Consider the following 12,301-nt stretch of genomic DNA (forward strand, 5'->3'; position numbering starts at 1 on the left):
TATGCTATTGTGCACCTACCTGATGCATCAGAAGGTGCGAGGCCCTTGCTAAATTCTGTGCACAGACTTTGAGATCTATACTTTAGACTGTATCTAAACCTGCTCCAACATGGACTGACATTCTGGCCTACTTTCAGCCGATGCGACTTGTCTGTCGCTGAACAGTCGCTTTTTATGTATTCAGCACCTATGTATAATGTTGTAAAAATGCTCTAGAAGCTAAAGTCGCAGAAATGTCACACATATTTGGCCTGCAACTTTCTGTGCGACAAATTCAGACAGGAAAAATCAGTATAAATCCTTAGAAAATTATCCCCCAGTGTCTCCATCTGCTGGCGGTATTGAATAAGCATTGCTGCACTGATGGGGTATGCATTAGACGAAAAAAAAGAAGAAAAAGAAGAATAATACGCCCAGAAAAGAGGCGAAAAGGAGAAAAACGTAAAAAAACGTGAAAAAAAAGTAAGAGGAAGAGAAGGGAAAAAAAGGTGGAAATGGGTTTAAAAGTGATTTCGGCGGAGAAATATATATATATATATATATATATATATATATATATATATATATACGCGCACACACACACATATATATAAACGTATTCTCCGTTGAGATATTGCAGCCGCTGCTGTGTCCAGGCCCAGGAGCCTTAGCACTGTGCTGTGATGTCACTCAATACCACTGACATCACTAGGTGTAAACAACATCTCTCCTTTGCTGTGTATGTGACTATGGAGCTGTTTGGTGATGTCGTCTATTATGGCCTTCATAGAAGCAACAGGAGATTGTTGCATCCATCTAGAACCCTCAGAACTACAGTGCTATGATGTCACTCACTTCCACAGGCCTTGCAGAGTGTAAACAACAACAACCCAGCTTTGTTGTGTATGTAACCATAGGGATTTGTGATGTCACCTAGAACCTTCACAGCAGCGACAGCTTTATGAGGAGCATCAGCACTGCTCTGCCTGAGCAGAACCATCACCGCCATAGGTTGTCAAATAACCCGGGTTTAACCCACACAGGTAAGTCCAATGGGGTGCAGGCATGTCCTCTATGCTTACAGCTTCCCGTGGGTGTTGGTTTGATACCGTTTGGGGACAGCCAAGGAGGCATCTGCAGGCAACAAAGGTAGGTGTGTGCTTGTGTGTGTGTTTCCTATGCAGATCCTAAGCCCAGTGTCACATGCAAGTAGGAGGAGTAAGAAGGGTTCCTGGCAAATCCGGGTTATGGATTGCATTTAAAAAGGCCCCGTGGGAGTGCAATGGGCCCCTGTCTTGCTGCTTAGCAATAATGGTATGGGTTTAGGTTCTGCTGTGTGTACTGGTGGTTGACTGCCCCCCAGCCCAGAGTGTGCATGGAAAATTGTCTGGCAGCCTCCCTGACAGCAAGCAGTGATAGTGCCCATGAAGGGCACCTTGTTGGGCCCGCCCCTTTCACGATTATCGCTTCTCGGCCTTTTGGCTAAGATCAAGTGTAGTAATACAGGAGATCTGGTCAGAAGGTACTCGGGTACCCCTCTCCTCGGCCTTGTGGGATCGCCCAGGTTTATTGCCTGGGCTTCACCCACTTGTTGCTATTGGGGAGAGGGCCTAGTCCCAGGGTAACGAGTAGCGATCGCCTCTCAAGACCTTCGGGTGGAGAGAGGTTAGAACCATGGATGATGATCCGGATCCAGGTTCTGTGCCGGCATACGCAAGGATCAAAAACACCGTGAGAGTCATTCTCACGGATGATACCAAAAGGGCGGACGATTTGAAATTCGTAGTAGAGGACGTGCTCGGAGGAGTTTTCGGAATACAGAAGGGCGAGATATTGGCAATCCAGGACTACCCGAAGCGTAAAATTTTTGATGTGACGTTCACACAAAATGGCATCCACAGAGATTTTGTTACCAGAGCTGCTGCGAGTAAAGACAAAAAGCTTCAGGGTGTCCGGATTATTGAGCACGTTCTAGACGATATTAAGCTGGTGGTAGTAAAGATGTATTCCCCTTTCGCCAACCTACACGATGTTGAGTTGTTTTTACAAGTCTATTTTAGTAAGGTTGAGTGCAGAGGAAAAATCATGAACAGCTGTGGCATCTGGACATCTAAGTGGAGATTTCAGGTTACATGCAAAAAAGATGACAGATTGCCAGGGGGAATACAACTACCACCAGCTCGTTTTAAAATAAATAATATGTGTGGCGACCTCTTTTATGCGGGGATGCCAAGCTACTGCAGGAAGTGTCACAGATATGGACACACAAAAGAAAACTGTGAAAGTATATGCAAAAAATGTGGTAGCACACAGCACGAGACAGAGAAATGCACAAGAGGAGGGAGGTGCAATTTCTGTCAACAATTCGGTCACCTTTTCTCCTCTTGTCCCCACAGACATAGGACGGAGCAGCAGTGGCAACCCTGGAGGCAGCAAGGACAGCAACCGGGACACCAGCCGAGGCAAGCAGAGCCAGTGATTACCCCCCCACAAGAGGTAAGCGGTGAGATGGAGAAGGAGAAAGACCCCCCTCAGGCAAAAGGAGGGGACCCTAAAGAGCAGAGGATGGCCAAAAAACGTGCAAGTGGTGGAAAAACTGGCCCCCAGGAGCATGCTGGGTTAAGAGAGGAGCGGACGGCGGCCGAATCCGCTCCTCAGCAACCTCTGGCTCAGGGTCCCCCTGAGAGCGATGATCCGGGTGGAGAGGTGAAGGTTAAAAGGCGGAGGGGCTCCAGAAGACTCTATTCGGAGGCGGTCCAGGGGGAGCCGATGGAAGTACCTGCGGATGCAGGGAACCCAAGTGACGTTCCTCCACAGGTCCCCATAGGGGATACCCCCCCTCCTCCCTGCCAGGAGGAGGTTTCAGGGGTGACCGTCTCTGAGGTACCAGAGACGGAACTAAGTGAACACCCGACCCCTATGGAGGGGCAAGAGGTGGAAGAACCCAATGAGTCTGGAGCCCTGATTGCCAGGATGCCCGAGAACAACTATGCCTCAATCATGATGGAGGAGGGGGGTCGGCTGAGTGATGGTGCCTCCTCTCCTGCTTCCTCTATGCGTACAGTTGAGTCAGATTTTGGGGGGTATGAGGCTTCGGAGGGGGAATCAGAGGTGTAAGACGTTTTCTTGTACATTCCCATGGCTGAGTTGTCCGGTCTGTCCTTGAACGTGAGAAGTGTGAGCGCCAGAGTAAGAAGGGTTGCCCTATTTAATTACTTGTCGGTTTTTGCTGCTTCCGTCCTTTTCCTGCAGGAATGTGGCATCCCGCACAGATTAAATTATAAAGAATATGAAGATGATTGGGTGCACGGTCCATCAGTCTGGTCTGGATCAAATGAGTCCAGATCAGCAGGGGTCGCCATACTTTTTAAAGGGAACGTTTTAATTGAGAGTTTTAACGAAATTTTACCAGGCAGAATTTTATTGGTCAACGCTTTTATTAATGGTATTAAATGGCAGTTTTTAAATTTTTATGGTTCTCCTGATAAGAATGAAAGAATAAAAATGTTGGAGATTTTACCCCTTTTTATTAACAATTCTAGTCCTCTTGTTTTATCAGGTGATTTTAATTGTATTTTAAGGGGAGAACGCCGTTTTTCGAACGCAGTGAGTAGGAACTATGACAAGACGTCTTTTATGTTAAAAAACTTGATTTTAGATTTTAATCTCACTGATGTTTTTAAAAAATGTAATTTTAACGTACCAGAGGAAGACGGTGTTACCTGGAGCAATGCAAGCTGTAGCTCCAGGATAGATTTTATTTTTTGTTCTTATCAAGTACTGCCTTTTAACTGTGATCTTTTTACCAATGTTTTTTCTGACCATAAATTATTGTATTTTAAAGTTAAAAGTGATTTTAAAAGGAGAACTGGTAGGAATGCCTGGAAGTTAAACGTGTCCCTTTTAGAAGATCCGCAGGTTTTATCAGATTTTATCACCTTTTACAAGGAATGCAGACGAGTAAAAGACCCCAACACTCCCACCAGTATCTGGTGGGAAAAAATGAAACTAAAAATAAAAGAATTTTTTATCCGTGTTGGGGTTAGGAAAGCTAAAGAAAAACGTGAATTTTATAATATCCTAAATACTCGTCTGCAAACCCTGTACAAATTCAGAGCACATGGGATGGAGGTGGAGAAGGAGGTACATGATCTTAAAAAAGAAATAACTAAGTGCCTGGAGCAGAAAGGAAAAGAAATTATCTTTAGGTCTCGAATACAGCATCTTGAGGAAAACGAGACCTGCTCCAGGTATTTTTTTAAGAAAATACATGAAAATAGAAGGTTAATAGAAAACATTGAAGGAGTGAATGATGTACAGGGTATTTTAAAAAAGGTGCAAGAGTTTTATGCGGATCTTTTTAATGTAAAACACATTGATGAATGTTTTATGAATGACTCGTTAAAGGAGATCACCAATTTTTTAGATCCTGTCTCACAGTCTTTTTTATTGCAGAATATTTCAGAGCAGGAGATTTTAGAGACCGTCAAGAGTTTTAAAACAGGTAAAGTGCCTGGGCCGGATGGTATACCCATTGAATTTTATGTTACTTTTTATGGTATTTTAAAAGAAGATTTGTTCTCCCTTTTTACGGAAGTCTTTAAGTCTAAAATCCTCCCAGGCTCATGGAAGAAGGGTGATGTCTCCCTGCTATTCAAAAAGGGAGACGGGTCGGAACTCAAAAACTGGAGACCAATCACCCTTCTGAACTGCGACTATAAAATAATGGCGAAACTGTGTGCTAACCGCTTAAAGAACGTAATCCATAAAATAATTCATACAAACCAAGTCTGTGGGGTGCCTGGGAGGAGTTTATGGGAGAACCTAAACCTTTTAAAGGATGTAATTAGCGACACCAAATTAAGAAAAGGAAAGCTGGCGGTTTTATCCATAGATTTTGAAAAAGCTTTCGACAGGGTGTCACATTTTTATCTTTTTAAGGTTTTAGAGAAAATGGGTATACCTGATGGCTTTTTATTGTCTCTTAGAGCTTTTTATGATAACTGTACTAGTAAAATTTTAGTAAATGGTTTTAAGACACAGGGCGTGATTTTAAATTCCGGAGTGAAGCAGGGGTGTCCCTTGTCCCCACTACTCTTCATTTGCGCAATAGAGCCTCTTTTATGTACAATACGAAAGGATAAGCAGATCCATGGAGTCCCCCTGCCAGGAGGAGGGGGACTAGAGGCGAAGGTAGTGGGGTACATGGACGATGTTGCGGTGTTTTGCAGGGACACCCCATCGCTTCAGAAGACGCTAAAACAGATTCAATATTTTAATTGTGCCTCCGGTTTTAAAGTCAATTTTAACAAAAGTAACATTTTAAACATAGGCGGAATGCCTTTGTATGATGTGCCCGTCCCTGTGTCTGAGTCGGTGCAGATTTTAGGTGTCTCCTTTGACGAGTCTAATAATGGTTTTAATAGCTGGGACTTGGTGGCTCAAAAAATAAATAAGAAAATATGTATGTGGAACATGCGAGAACTTACAATGGAAGGGAAGGTTTTAATTACAAAAATGGTGCTTTTACCTATTTTATTGTATTTAAGTCTGGTTTTCCCACCCCCCGAAATGGTTCTAAAGAAAATAACAAAAGCTTGTTTTACTTTCTTTTGGAGTTCTAAGAGCGAAAAATTAAAGAGACAAATTGTGATAAAACCGAACTCCAGGGGCGGTAAGGATTTTCCAGATTTTAAAGCTTTCCTTTTAATAAAGTTTTTTAGCATGTGTTTTACTACTGTTTTTAAAGATAGCTACTGGTCTTATTTTGTTCGTTTTAATACTGGTTATTTTATGCGGAGGAACGGCTGGTTTTCTACAGTTTTAAGTTGCCCTTATTCTTTGAATTTACCCCCTCAATACATGATTTTAGGAAAAATTTTAAACTTATATAATTTTAAAGGTAAAAGTGTTCAGGATCTGTGCAATAGCAAAAAACTACTAAAGGAAATAAAAGAAACCAGTACCGTGACTCCCATCAAAAATTTTAACGAACAGAAGTGTATACAGATTTGGAAGATGTTGAGTATTAATTATCTTTTTAATTCACAGAAGGACCTGGCCTGGAGCTGCGCACACGAGTGTCTTCCATGCCGGGCATTCCAGCACCGAAGAGGATTATCCAACTCTGCAACCTGCCCGAGGGAGGGATGCCGACAAGAGGAGACCGTGCACCATCTAATATGGACTTGTTTTTACTCGCAGAAAATATGGACAAAGATACTCCCTCTGGTAAAAAGGATAACTGGACTAACAGACTTAAATATTGCAGTGGTTTTTTATGGTTGCCTGGAATGCCCAACACGGACTCAAGAGACTATTGCATGGAAGATCATAAACTGTGTGAAGGCAGCTCTGTGGAAGGCCAGGAATATTTTATTGTTCAAGCATGAGGTTTTATCTGTGAAGGACATTTTATCTATCTGTTTTTATGAAATGTACCAGTACTATCTTTTAGACAAGAAGAGATTTCCGCTTTTATCTAGAAAATGGTTTTTAAAAGAATGGAATTCTATCTTGTAAAGCCACCAAGTGCCCATTTTATGTTTTAATATGTTGTAAATATGTTATTTATATGTAACTGTATTTATTGACATATTTGCACAATTTTGTTAACATTATTTAATTTTTAATAAAGTTGCCCCCGTAAGGGTAGTCAAGTTAAAAAAAAATCTGTTCTTATCAGTTTAATATCTGATACGTCCCCTATCTGGGGACCATATATTAAATGGATTTTTGAGAACGGGGGCCGATTTCGAAGCTTGCTTCCGTCGCCCTATGCATTGACCCGATATGGCAGTATCTTCGGGTACAGTGCACCACCCCCTTACAGGGTTAAAAAGAAAGATTCCTACTTTCATTGCTACCTGCTTGCTGGCTAGCCAGCTAGCCAGCCCTGTGGGCCTTGCTGCTGCTGCTGCAGCCAAAAAACAAAAGGTGGTGCTGCTGCTGCTTCTGCTGCTTCTGCTTCTGCTTGTGTCTGGCCGCTGTTGGAGCGTCCAGGCACAGGACTTCTGCTGCTGCTGACTAAATGGCCTCCTTAATTGGATCATTTGAGTAGCCAGCACACCTGTGCAGGTAGGGCATGACATGATAGGCAGCTGCCTTGATAGCGGGTGGGTGCTGAATGTTCCTAATTGACAAAATAAGATTAATGCTTATGAAGAAATATAAAATCTCATCCCTTCCCCAATATCGCGCCACACCCCTACCCCTTAATTCCCTGGTTGAACTTGATGGACATATGTCTTTTTTCGACCGTACTAACTATGTAACTATGTAACATAACATGGGGGGGGGGGGGGGGTCTCCTGGCTGTTCACACAGGTGTGTCATTGCTGTACATTGACCATGCATTGCTTCTGTGGTATTGCAAAGGCAAAGACAAATGCTTCCAGCCATCCATTGCACTAATGGATTGGTCATCAGCTGGCTGTCTATGTCCCGCATCAATATAGACCAAAGTACAGAGGGTTAGGCTATGCTATTGTGCACCTACCTGATGCATCAGAAGGTGCGAGGCCCTTGCTAAATTCTGTGCACAGACTTTGAGATCTATACTTTAGACTGTATCTAAACCTGCTCCAACATGGACTGACATTCTGGCCTACTTTCAGCCGATGCGACTTGTCTGTCGCTGAACAGTCGCTTTTTATGTATTCAGCACCTATGTATAATGTTGTAAAAATGCTCTAGAAGCTAAAGTCGCAGAAATGTCACACATATTTGGCCTGCAACTTTCTGTGCGACAAATTCAGACAGGAAAAATCAGTATAAATCCTTAGAAAATTATCCCCCAGTGTCTCCATCTGCTGGCGGTATTGAATAAGCATTGCTGCACTGATGGGGTATGCATTAGACGAAAAAAAAGAAGAAAAAGAAGAATAATACGCCCAGAAAAGAGGCAAAAAGGAGAAAAACGTAAAAAAACGTGAAAAAAAAGTAAGAGGAAGAGAAGGGAAAAAAAGGTGGAAATGGGTTTAAAAGTGATTTCGGCGGAGAAATATATATATATATATATATATATATATATATATACGCGCACACACACACATATATATAAACGTATTCTCCGTTGAGATATTGCAGCCGCTGCTGTGTCCAGGCCCAGGAGCCTTAGCACTGTGCTGTGATGTCACTCAATACCACTGACATCACTAGGTGTAAACAACATCTCTCCTTTGCTGTGTATGTGACTATGGAGCTGTTTGGTGATGTCGTCTATTATGGCCTTCATAGAAGCAACAGGAGATTGTTGCATCCATCTAGAACCCTCAGAACTACAGTGCTATGATGTCACTCACTTCCACAGGCCTTGCAGAGTGTAAACAACAACAACCCAGCTTTGTTGTGTATGTAACCATAGGGATTTGTGATGTCACCTAGAACCTTCACAGCAGCGACAGCTTTATGAGGAGCATCAGCACTGCTCTGCCTGAGCAGAACCATCACCGCCATAGGTTGTCAAATAACCCGGGTTTAACCCACACAGGTAAGTCCAATGGGGTGCAGGCATGTCCTCTATGCTTACAGCTTCCCGTGGGTGTTGGTTTGATACCGTTTGGGGACAGCCAAGGAGGCATCTGCAGGCAACAAAGGTAGGTGTGTGCTTGTGTGTGTGTTTCCTATGCAGATCCTAAGCCCAGTGTCACATGCAAGTAGGAGGAGTAAGAAGGGTTCCTGGCAAATCCGGGTTATGGATTGCATTTAAAAAGGCCCCGTGGGAGTGCAATGGGCCCCTGTCTTGCTGCTTAGCAATAATGGTATGGGTTTAGGTTCTGCTGTGTGTACTGGTGGTTGACTGCCCCCCAGCCCAGAGTGTGCATGGAAAATTGTCTGGCAGCCTCCCTGACAGCAAGCAGTGATAGTGCCCATGAAGGGCACCTTGTTGGGCCCGCCCCTTTCACGGTTATCGCTTCTCGGCCTTTTGGCTAAGATCAAGTGTAGTATCTGTTCTTATCAGTTTAATATCTGATACGTCCCCTATCTGGGGACCATATATTAAATGGATTTTTGAGAACGGGGGCCGATTTCGAAGCTTGCTTCCGTCGCCCTATGCATTGACCCGATATGGCAGTATCTTCGGGTACAGTGCACCACCCCCTTACAGGGTTAAAAAGAAAGATTCCTACTTTCATTGCTACCTGCTTGCTGGCTAGCCAGCTAGCCAGCCCTGTGGGCCTTGCTGCTGCTGCAGCCAAAAAACAAAAGGTGGTGCTGCTGCTGCTTCTGCTGCTTCTGCTTCTGCTTGTGTCTGGCCGCTGTTGGAGCGTCCAGGCACAGGACTTCTGCTGCTGCTGACTAAATGGCCTCCTTAATTGGATCATTTGAGTAGCCAGCACACCTGTGCAGGTAGGGCATGACATGATAGGCAGCTGCCTTGATAGCGGGTGGGTGCTGAATGTTCCTAATTGACAAAATAAGATTAATGCTTATGAAGAAATATAAAATCTCATCCCTTCCCCAATATCGCGCCACACCCCTACCCCTTAATTCCCTGGTTGAACTTGATGGACATATGTCTTTTTTCGACCGTACTAACTATGTAACTATGTAACATAACATGGGGGGGGGGGGGGGGGTCTCCTGGCTGTTCACACAGGTGTGTCATTGCTGTACATTGACCATGCATTGCTTCTGTGGTATTGCAAAGGCAAAGACAAATGCTTCCAGCCATCCATTGCACTAATGGATTGGTCATCAGCTGGCTGTCTATGTCCCGCATCAATATAGACCAAAGTACAGAGGGTTAGGCTATGCTATTGTGCACCTACCTGATGCATCAGAAGGTGCGAGGCCCTTGCTAAATTCTGTGCACAGACTTTGAGATCTATACTTTAGACTGTATCTAAACCTGCTCCAACATGGACTGACATTCTGGCCTACTTTCAGCCGATGCGACTTGTCTGTCGCTGAACAGTCGCTTTTTATGTATTCAGCACCTATGTATAATGTTGTAAAAATGCTCTAGAAGCTAAAGTCGCAGAAATGTCACACATATTTGGCCTGCAACTTTCTGTGCGACAAATTCAGACAGGAAAAATCAGTATAAATCCTTAGAAAATTATCCCCCAGTGTCTCCATCTGCTGGCGGTATTGAATAAGCATTGCTGCACTGATGGGGTATGCATTAGACGAAAAAAAAGAAGAAAAAGAAGAATAATACGCCCAGAAAAGAGGCGAAAAGGAGAAAAACGTAAAAAAACGTGAAAAAAAAGTAAGAGGAAGAGAAGGGAAAAAAAGGTGGAAATGGGTTTAAAAGTGATTTCGGCGGAGAAATATATATATATATATATATATATATATATATATATATATACGCGCACACACACACATATATATAAACGTATTCTCCGTTGAGATATTGCAGCCGCTGCTGTGTCCAGGCCCAGGAGCCTTAGCACTGTGCTGTGATGTCACTCAATACCACTGACATCACTAGGTGTAAACAACATCTCTCCTTTGCTGTGTATGTGACTATGGAGCTGTTTGGTGATGTCGTCTATTATGGCCTTCATAGAAGCAACAGGAGATTGTTGCATCCATCTAGAACCCTCAGAACTACAGTGCTATGATGTCACTCACTTCCACAGGCCTTGCAGAGTGTAAACAACAACAACCCAGCTTTGTTGTGTATGTAACCATAGGGATTTGTGATGTCACCTAGAACCTTCACAGCAGCGACAGCTTTATGAGGAGCATCAGCACTGCTCTGCCTGAGCAGAACCATCACCGCCATAGGTTGTCAAATAACCCGGGTTTAACCCACACAGGTAAGTCCAATGGGGTGCAGGCATGTCCTCTATGCTTACAGCTTCCCGTGGGTGTTGGTTTGATACCGTTTGGGGACAGCCAAGGAGGCATCTGCAGGCAACAAAGGTAGGTGTGTGCTTGTGTGTGTGTTTCCTATGCAGATCCTAAGCCCAGTGTCACATGCAAGTAGGAGGAGTAAGAAGGGTTCCTGGCAAATCCGGGTTATGGATTGCATTTAAAAAGGCCCCGTGGGAGTGCAATGGGCCCCTGTCTTGCTGCTTAGCAATAATGGTATGGGTTTAGGTTCTGCTGTGTGTACTGGTGGTTGACTGCCCCCCAGCCCAGAGTGTGCATGGAAAATTGTCTGGCAGCCTCCCTGACAGCAAGCAGTGATAGTGCCCATGAAGGGCACCTTGTTGGGCCCGCCCCTTTCACGGTTATCGCTTCTCGGCCTTTTGGCTAAGATCAAGTGTAGTATCTGTTCTTATCAGTTTAATATCTGATACGTCCCCTATCTGGGGACCATATATTAAATGGATTTTTGAGAACGGGGGCCGATTTCGAAGCTTGCTTCCGTCGCCCTATGCATTGACCCGATATGGCAGTATCTTCGGGTACAGTGCACCACCCCCTTACAGGGTTAAAAAGAAAGATTCCTACTTTCATTGCTACCTGCTTGCTGGCTAGCCAGCTAGCCAGCCCTGTGGGCCTTGCTGCTGCTGCAGCCAAAAAACAAAAGGTGGTGCTGCTGCTGCTTCTGCTGCTTCTGCTTCTGCTTGTGTCTGGCCAATGTTGGAGCGTCCAGGCACAGGACTTCTGCTGCTGCTGACTAAATGGCCTCCTTAATTGGATCATTTGAGTAGCCAGCACACCTGTGCAGGTAGGGCATGACATGATAGGCAGCTGCCTTGATAGCGGGTGGGTGCTGAATGTTCCTAATTGACAAAATAAGATTAATGCTTATGAAGAAATATAAAATCTCATCCCTTCCCCAATATCGCGCCACACCCCTACCCCTTAATTCCCTGGTTGAACTTGATGGACATATGTCTTTTTTCGACCGTACTAACTATGTAACTATGTAACATAACATGGGGGGGGTCTCCTGGCTGTTCACACAGGTGTGTCATTGCTGTACATTGACCATGCATTGCTTCTGTGGTATTGCAAAGGCAAAGACAAATGCTTCCAGCCATCCATTGCACTAATGGATTGGTCATCAGCTGGCTGTCTATGTCCCGCATCAATATAGACCAAAGTACAGATGGTTAGGCTATGCTATTGTGCACCTACCTGATGCATCAGAAGGTGCGAGGCCCTTGCTAAATTCTGTGCACAGACTTTGAGATCTATACTTTAGACTGTATCTAAACCTGCTCCAACATGGACTGACATTCTGGCCTACTTTCAGCCGATGCGACTTGTCTGTCGCTGAACAGTCGCTTTTTATGTATTCAGCACCTATGTATAATGTTGTAAAAATGCTCTAGAAGCTAAAGTCGCAGAAATGTCACACATATTTGGCCTGCAACTTTCTGTGCGACAAATTCAGACAGGAAAAATCAGTATA

The 12,301-nt window shown here is 44.1% G+C and overlaps 3 non-coding genes and 1 pseudogene across 3 annotated transcripts; all 4 read left to right on the forward strand.

The window, feature by feature from the left end:
* The first annotated feature begins 1,441 nt into the window (after nt 1-1,441).
* On the forward strand, nt 1,442-1,574 carry LOC130348101 (U2 spliceosomal RNA; annotated as a pseudogene).
* Nucleotides 1,575-6,612: 5,038 nt separating this feature from the next.
* LOC130348146 (U2 spliceosomal RNA) lies at nt 6,613-6,803 on the forward strand. Its single transcript, XR_008885930.1, has one exon. It is a non-coding gene; the product is annotated as a U2 spliceosomal RNA (small nuclear RNA).
* Nucleotides 6,804-8,889: 2,086 nt separating this feature from the next.
* Nucleotides 8,890-9,080, forward strand: LOC130348117 (U2 spliceosomal RNA). Its single transcript, XR_008885903.1, has one exon. It is a non-coding gene; the product is annotated as a U2 spliceosomal RNA (small nuclear RNA).
* A 2,090-nt stretch (nt 9,081-11,170) lies between these two features.
* LOC130348118 (U2 spliceosomal RNA) lies at nt 11,171-11,361 on the forward strand. The gene has a single exon (XR_008885904.1). It is a non-coding gene; the product is annotated as a U2 spliceosomal RNA (small nuclear RNA).
* Nucleotides 11,362-12,301: the final 940 nt, after the last annotated feature.

Source organism: Hyla sarda, unplaced genomic scaffold (assembly GCF_029499605.1).
Source record: "Hyla sarda isolate aHylSar1 unplaced genomic scaffold, aHylSar1.hap1 scaffold_866, whole genome shotgun sequence".
Taxonomy (NCBI): Eukaryota; Metazoa; Chordata; class Amphibia; order Anura; family Hylidae; genus Hyla; species Hyla sarda.